Source organism: Lactuca saligna, chromosome 4, assembly GCF_052625555.1.
Source record: "Lactuca saligna cultivar CGN05327 chromosome 4, ASM5262555v1, whole genome shotgun sequence".
Lineage (NCBI taxonomy): Eukaryota > Viridiplantae > Streptophyta > Magnoliopsida > Asterales > Asteraceae > Lactuca > Lactuca saligna.
The window spans coordinates 225,956,204-225,965,966 of NC_136420.1; positions in this window are offsets into that span (position 1 = coordinate 225,956,204).

The following is a 9,763-nucleotide window of genomic DNA, read 5'->3' on the forward strand; positions in this document are numbered from 1 at the left end:
TACCAAAATAGTTATGGACTTAGACACTAATCCAACAAATTTTACTTTCATTGCTTTGTTTTGACAGAGTTATACATAACATATACTTACATGCATATGTATGCACCATTAGAACCCATTACTCATTTAGAAGTTTTTTTTCTTAAATCAATGTTATTTTCTAAACACAAATACAAATAAGTACAAACATTTACTTACACACCATATGTATGTTTTATGTTTAGTATATCATGTATTTGTTTAATGATGTTAAGTGTGCCTTAAGAACAAATATATACAACTTTTTGCTTATTATGTATATAGTAATGGGATCTAATCATGCATACATTTGTTTGTAAGTTTATGTTATGTATAATTTGGTTAAAACAAAACAATCAAAGTATAATTAAATTGTTAAAAAAAAAAAAAACGAAAAAAATGATATTTGATCTTTGAAAAATAGAAAAACTAAAAAAATATGGTAGTTAATCTGTAGGTAAATACTTACGGATTAGCTACATATTACCTTTATCGATAGGTAATTTGTAGGTATTTACCTACAAATTACTTACGGTCTTTTTTTATTTTTCTATTTTTCAACGATCAAATGTTAATTTTTTGTTTTTTTTTCCACAACTTAATTATACTTTAATAGCTTTGTTTTGACCGAGTTACACATAATATAAACTTACATACAAACGTATGCACCATTAGAACCCATTATTCATTAAAAAGTTTTCTTTTTTTTTTTTTTTTTTTTTTTTTTTTTTTTTTTTAAATCATTGTTATTTTCTAAGCACAAATACAAATAAGTACACATATTTACATACACACCATATGTATATATTATGTTTAGTATATCATGTATTTGTTTGAATGATGTTAATTGTTGCTTAAGAACAAACATAGATAGTTTTTTGTTTATTATATATATATATATATATATATATATATATATATATATATATATATATATATATATATATATATATAATAATGAGTTCTAATGATGCATATAACTTGGTGAAAACAAAGCAATCAAAATATACTTAAGTTGTGAAAAAAATGAAACGAAAAAAATGATATTTGACCTTTGAAAATAGAAAATTGTCAAAATATTGTAGGTAATATGTAGGTAAATACCTACGCATTATCTACAAATTACCTTTATCTGTAGGTAATTTGTAGGTATTTACCTACAGATTACCTACGGTCTTTTTTTTTATTTTTATATTTTTCAACGGCCAAATGTCGTTTTTTTTGTTTTATTTTTTTCATAATTTAATTACACTTTGATTGCTTTGTTTTGACCGATTTATACATAACACAATTGACACCGTGTTGCAAAGCAAGATATCTTCCAAAATTATTGAGAAACTAATTTTGCTTATAAAGTCTAGATTCAATAGTTTTGTTAAAACCTATTTCGGAAATTATGTGAAACCTATTATTTTCCAAAAAAGTAGTTAGGTATATATACTATATTAATTTTATTGTAAAAAAACCTAGCATATAGATAATTTTTAAATGATATTGAAGTATAATTTCCCAATTTATAGATACCTACGAAATACCTACGCGTCGCTTATACCTTCCAAATTGTTACGCCTCCTACAAACCTAATTTCCCGCTCCAGTGATCATCCAGCGCTTATTGATCAAACATATCCTAAAAAAACCCTAGCTTTCACCGGCGATTTCCAAATCCTGCTGCATCACACATCTGTCGGCGTTGCCGCGTTCCACCACCATCGTTGCACCATCTGCAACACCCCAGGTATGTATTTCACTTTCATTTGCTCACACTTTCACAAGACTTCAAATTTTCAAAAATCTAGTTTATGTATAACATATAATGTTAATCTTGATTTTTGATAAATTCTATGTTAAATAAGTTGTGTGATGTATATATCTTCAATTAAGGTTGCATAACGTGTATATTGTAAATGTTGGTTTATTTTGATCTTGACTAAACAAAAAACATACTGCTGCATCAAGATATTGCAAGGAGTTTTGACCAAAAACATCTATTTTTCAAGTTCAGAACATGTAGCTCACTATTAAACTATTGTAAGATTATTTGGCTTCTTTTTGTTCTTTTGGGTGTTTTAAATCTGCTAGTAATTTTGTCTCTGGGTTATTTGCACATGAGTAGTACATGAAAATTAAGTGAATGGAAAATATTACTCATATTAGTTCGTTAACATGTTGATAATTATACATTAGGTTGGGATATAATAAAGATGGGTCATATGTGAAAGAACTAATAAAGACCAGTTTTAAAGCGGGTCATATAAGATAAATAGAGCCTTTATAGAAACTTATTTCTTTCCAAGAAACCAAGCAAATATATAATATCATTATGTATAATAATACATAGATAACAGGTCCTTTATAACAGAATACGTCTGGTTCTTAGATAGCTAGACTTCACAACTTCTACTTACAGTGCCATTAAATATATAATATCATTATCATTGTACTGATAATCCTTAAAATTACAATCATAGTAGCATAAATCAAATGATCAAAAGTTTTGCAAGCACAATATCATTAAAGCAAAAGTATTTGTCATTATAACATCATTTTATTATTCTAGCTTCTATTATGATATCATGTGGAAGATATGGTGGATAACCTATTGATCAATGTTCAAATCCTGGCACCACTCAACCCTTGTGGCCATGGAGGTTTGCCTGCAGTGACTCCAGGGCATGAGGCAAAGCTTTATGTTTGCAGCAGATGATTAGTCGGTGCGCGAAAGCTGGTCCAGAAACCCTCATTAGGGAAGTTCACTTTCCAAAAACGTTCATGCATTTGAGTAATTTTCTGTGAATTTTGGCTGACAGGGAACAATGAAGAGCCTGCTAATGGTTTTTTCTATAATGGGCTTAGCTTGAACATGAGCCTGAGCATGGGCATGGAGTTTTTTGTAAAATTGGGTCATTTTTTATAAAGCTTTGTAGAAATGGATCTCATTTAATTATGTTTGTAAAAATAGGGTTCCTAGCCACAAACTCAATACGTAAATGAAAGGAGCCCTCACAAGCTTACAACATTAGTCCTTTGTCTTTTAAAATATGTTAAAATTTTATCCTTTTATATTTATTTTCTTCTACATTTACCTAATTTATATAATATCAACACTTATAATCCCTTATAACGTACAACATTGGTCCTTTGTCTTATAAAAATATGATATAATTATAATCTTTTGTAAAATATGTTACTACTACATCTTATTAAATTTACGTAAACTTTAAATTTCCAAAATAGTTCATAAAAATATTCAATATTGACCCTTATTTTATGAAATATATTACTACTAAATCCTACTATATTTTTTATTTGTACTTTGTACATTTACTTAATTTTAATAATATTTAGCATAAATATATTATTTAAATTATAACTGACGCTTATTGGTTTTCAATGCAATATATATCTCATTTATACATTTCCATGAATACTAATATTTAATATTGTAATAATAGGAAATAACAAAACACATAATTGATATTACATTACATAAATTCAGAAATCATAGTACAAAATCACACAAAAAAATATAAGATCAACTAAACATGAAATTACAACACAATCAACGAAAAACATAGTTTACTACTCATTGAATCTTCATTGAGAATTTGAACAATTTCTTCTATTATGACCTGGTTGGTGGCATAGTGTACATCTGCGAGGTTCATCAATATGACGAATGTCCATCTCATTACGAATTCGATTTGTACGCCTTCGTCCTCAATGAACGGAAAGTTTTGAGTAATCTGCTCCAATCGTCCAGTTTGAATCCAACCAATAATCAGCATGAGGAAGTGGTACAACCCCAAAATTGTATTGTTGTTTGTACGTACTTGGGCAACTTGACAAAGTTACTCTCCCAAGTTCCATAAATAGTCTTTATGGCCTTTCTTCTTCCATGCGATGCCTTCCGATAAGTAACGTCGACATGAAAATGATATTTTATATCTGCTTGTACATGTTTCACCGGATAAGCAACATATTTTTGAATGGAATGGAGAATGTATGAGGCAATAACTCTAGAGTTTAAATTTCTATTAGTATTGCCGGTACAAGATCCAAAACAATTATGTGCATCCACCCAATGTGTAATCTGCCACATATGATTATTTTTCGTCTTAATTGCACGGATATACAATTAACAATGTTTTGTATGGTGCATAGAACTAGAGCTTTCTCCTTTACCCACATCAGTCTTACATTTTGCAACCTATTTGTTATGTTTACTTTCATACACTTTAAACTCTCTATTTTAACTGATAGACCAAAGTATTATTGCATTTTAACATGCTGCTAACTTTCAAATTGCATTCCCAACCTGATTTTGTTTTTTGTTTCCTTCCAAACATCTATATGAATGTTTTCCTCTAAATTTTCTATGACATCATCTCCTATATTTCCAACATCGTTCATAAAGTCTACAACTGGATTGCCACTCACATCATCAGAGTCTTCGTCAATATGGCTTAATGACTCACTGTTGGATTTTGAGTTGGGATCATCAAATCCATAATCATTATTTGGCTCAAATTTATCATCGCTCGGCAAAGGAAATGGTACTTCAAAATTACAAAGGAGATCTACCAAACTAGTATTTGCAGGTGGCACTATTTTATTAAATTTAACACAAAGTTGACCCCAATAATTTTCATCAGTCTCTGCTAAATAATACAACATGTCTAAGGTTGAATCATTTATAAGTGGTGAAATATTAGATCTCCCGACATATTGGTAACATAATGACATATTCAACATATATGAAGATTTTTCAACTCCAACAAGTGCATAAACCAAATCTTGAAATTGTTTGTACCGTATTTTTTTTGCCTAATAATGTCTGAAGCAGACACAGTTGATTCGTCTCCCTTGATGATTCCATTCTAATATTCAACATTACCACCCCAATAGAAACTAATCATAAATGGACGACTTAGAGCCATAAATGTAACTGCAAGACAAATCGTATGATAACATATCGAAATTAGTATTATATATATATATATATATATATATATATATATATATACAGAGAGAGAGAGAGAGAGAGAGAGAGAGTTTCATACAAAATAGATGCAAAATATTTAGAAACTATACATACCTTATATTAAATATATGAAGGAACTAATTATATGAATAATATGGAAGCATGATGTCACACCCCAAAACCGGAACGGCGGAAACGTTATGGGGTGGATGACCTCATGTCAAGTATCACAACATATGCAGTATAGTAATCAAAGTACAACAACCATTGCATTAATAGCAATAGTTTTACATGGTTTACATTACATAGAAACTTCAAAGTAATACAAGTAATAATGTAGATGTAGCTTGGTACTAAACGGTCTTCACCAAAAGCGCTTGAGATGTACCTGTCTATTGCTAACCTGAGAATACAAGTTATTTGAAAGCGTGTATCAGCATTTTTACAAATGCTGGTGAGTTCATAAGTATTTAGTGTCATTTTATCCAAATAACTTTATACAAGTAGTAGTTTCAGAGTACACAGTGAATTAGAGTCCTTTCCATAAAATCCTATATTTTATGATTTAAAAGCAGTCTTTTACCAAGACTGGACGGAATTATGTTGTAAAAAGTAGTTTTTCCCTTAACACTATCATTATCATAATATGGTATTGATTTTAAAGAAAGTAGGAGAATATCAGGGAAAATAACATATGCCTCAGCAGTGAAAATTGTTGACTAAGGCAAAAGAAATCATAGACTCCAGGGGAGTATCGAATGAACGACGCGCTTGACTCAGTCTAACGAGAGAAGAACCAAACCCCAGACAGTATCAAATGAATGATACGTCTAGCAAGGTCTAAAAATAGTGAATACAGACCCCAGACACTATCAAATGAATGATAAGTCTAGCAAGGTCAAAAAACAGTGAATACAGTGTTAATTCCTATTACCTTAAGGCCATGAATTATAAGGTAACCCTGAGACACTGGTAACCATACTGATAGACACTAGAGAACTTGACGCCCTGCAAGCGTCGGAAATAATGTGACATCTATCACCCCTTGGGCTTGGTAGGCCGTGGACTGTAGCTAGCAGTCTGGGTACGGGGGTGTCAATCTCATATAGATCTATACACATAATGCCCGCTCTCCCTACAGGAGACTCTGGTTACCAACTAGACAACGGAGAAGGCCGTGTCTTGAAGATGCATCTCGAATAGTGAGATCTAATGTAAAATACTGGACAAGTGATAGAGACTCACAACTGAACTGACCGATGTAAACCTATATGTCTATGCTTGTATACATAATGTATAACTAATGATCAAACGACCTTCGGACGGATATCCGATCCCACCAGACCACATCTCAACGAAGAAAAGGAAATAGGGCGAACTAGCCTTCCTAAGTTCTTTAAACATTATTTATATAACTATACAAGCACAGGAATACATTTAACTAAGTAGACGCGTTAACAAAGAAGAAGTATTTCATGAAGTAGAATCGTTTCTCAAAGTAGAAGTGGTAATAAAGTATAAGCGTTTACGAGGTAGTAGCATTAATAAAGTAGGAGTGGTTCGTGAAGTAGTAGCATTAATAAAGTAGGAGTGGTTCGTGAAGTAGTAGCATTAATAAAGTAGGAGTGTTAATGAGTGGAAACGTATCGTGAAGTAGACGCATTAACAAGTAGAAGCGTATTGTGAAGTAGAAACGTTAACAAAGTAGTAGTATTTAACTAAGTAAGAGCATTAATTAGGTAGAAGTATAACGGAGCAGTAGTATCTAACAAAGTAGGAGTATAAACACGTGGACGAAAACTTTGATGGAAACTTTGGAAAACCATAACATTTAAGAAAATCCTGACCTAGTATTCTTTGGTGGAATAAGTCTGAAAACCTTTAGAGATCCCTTCATAAACAAATTTAAAATGAAGCTTTGAAAAAGCATTATAGGTAAAGAAATTCTTTGTTTAAAATACTGCTGTAACTAAATATGAAATAAAACATACAACACGAGAGTCAATTTGAGAAAAGCTTTGAACAAGTAAAGACGATTTAGAAAATCATTTACAATATCATACTTGGTAAAACAGTTAACAGTGTAATAAATCCTTGTGCATGCGGGTTATCAATCACATGTGATTAATATGATAACTGGCATGTTTAACATGTATTCCCCCCCCCCCCCCCCCCCGCCCATAAAAACATGTAAAAACATTTAAAAGGTTAATTCAGGGGTATGAACTCACCTGTTGTAAGTGGATCGAACGAAGGTGCCAGTTGGGTGCTCGGTGTCAAGTAAAGACTTTAACACACTTAGTGACCAATTAACATATGATGATATATGTTTACATACAATTAGTAAATATAATACTAATTAAACACGTATACATATCCTAAAGAGTGGAAAACACTTTGGTTAAGTGCTAGGGGTGTCTCGGGTAACATCTATGGGTATGCATGGCCTAGATAGGGAGTTTACTCTTCAAGAGTAAACTCTTTATAGGGTTCACGGCCCTAAGACCAACTCCCCATGAGTTTACGGCCGTAAGCTCATGGTGAGGGTGTTCTAGGGTGCTAAATGGTCTTATCTCACTCATAGAATTAGGCTATGTCCAAATATAATGCATATGAAGGGGTTTAAAGCTTTAATTGGACCATTTGGGAGTTTACGGCCCATGGACCAATCCTAGGGGGGTTTACGGCTGTAAACTCCTATTTCCTTGGTTTTATTGATGTTTAATGCCTTTACTTCAATGGTGGTTGCTTCTAGACATTTTCCAAGGCCATAGGAGGTGTTTGAGGGCATTTCTAACACTTGAACTTGAGTTTACTCCCCATGAAGAGGAGTTTACGGCCCAAGCATGTTCTTGGGCAGTAAACTCAAGTTTACTCCCCAAAAGTTAAGTTCAAGGTGTTCTAATTCCATTCCCATAAGTCATTTAGCCATATCTAAGCCTTAGGGGTAGTTTGGAGGGGTTTTGGGGCTTAAAAACCCCACTTAAGGGTGTTCACGGTCCAAGAGTGTTCTTGGGCCGTAAACACATCATTTTTCCCCTATTTGATGTCTTAAACACGAATTTTCATGTTAACTAAGCTATACAACAAGTTAGGATAGAGTTCTTACTAGTTTGGGGCTCGAAACGGGCGTTTTTGGCTCGAAAACAAGTTGTAGAGAGAGAGTGTAGATAGAGAGTGAAAAGAGTGTAAATGAAGTTTAATCTCCCTTATATAGGTGCTTGAGTTGGGGCTCAGTGGAAATCTACCCGATACTGTCGCTAAACGGGGCTTTTGGTCGCACCCGATTAAGTGGTCGTATTTCGACTTGGTTGAAACTATAACTTTTCGAGGAATTAATGAGGGTGTTTCAAATTTGTTTTCAATCCTTACCTAGTCATTATAAAAGTCCCAAATTAATTAACCTCTTTCGAAAAGGCTAACGGATGGTTTAATAAAACAAGGCTTATTAACGGAAGGAGGGGTTAAATATGACGGATTAAATTTCGGGTTGTCACACATGAAAGAACTGAGAAATGTGTGATTGAGTGGAAACAATTTTAAAAGAGTGATGAAGAACCTTAGCTCGTAAGATCAAATTTATAGCATCTAAAAGTAAAATAAATTCAACTAAAAAAATTTAAATATGACAATTCAGGCAGCTTTATTTTAAGAGTTTTGAATAAACAATGACATTTTTGTTTTGGATAGAGTGTTAGCTTTTACAAGTTCAACTATTTGATTGGATAATTTATATATAAATATAAATAATTATTTATTTATTATTTATATGATTCTAAAAATATTTATATGTTAATTGTATTTGTATAAATAAAATAATATTTAATATTTAATATTACAAAATTTTGGAATATAAATGAGATCGTTTGTGTCATAAAAACAATTAAATGTTATCTATAAAATTTAATAACATATTTAAGCTAGATAATATTATATATATATTAGGTAAATGTAGAAAAAAAATATTGAAGGATAAAATTTTAACATATTTTAAAAGATAAAGGACCAATGTTGTAATTTTGTGAGGGCTCCTTTCATTTACGTATTGAAGGTAGGAACCCTATTTCTACAAACACAATTAAAAGAGTTCCATTTGTACAAGGCTTTTTGAAAACTTCCCCCTTTTTGCAAAAAACTCTGTGGGTATGAGTCTGTGCATGAGCCTGAGTCACCAATGGTTCAGACGCCCCATTATTCGGGTACACATGGTGGATCAAATGATGCAGATTCGAATGGCTCTCGTAGGCCATTTATCACACGAAAGGGGTACAAGTAAGTCTTTTTTTAATTAATATAAATTTACAATTTTTGATGTTATAATTATCCTTATATGGTTATTTCAATTTTGTAGGTTTGGGAGACAACGTATTCATTGGGCGATCTTAAAGATATTTTGGCAGTCTATAAATGAACCTTGCATTACTTATAGAAAAATTCTGAAGGAAGTTGTCACTCAAATGTTTGAGAGTTTCATGGTAATATATTACTTATTTATATTTAATATCTATTTTTCATTCACTCTTATTTTGCATTTTAAACTTTTACTTTTTATTTTTTTACAGACTCAATACCGGTGGGATCCAAATGAAGAAGGGATAATTCTTGAAGGTTTTGAGAATACACTGAAAGATTGCTACAGGGGTAGAATGAGGGATGCTAGGGAAGCATCGGCAAATTCTGCAAGAAAATCTGGCCACATTATCGCAAAGATTAATGATAACTTTGAGATTCTTGCAAATTACAATCTTGCTAAAATACATAC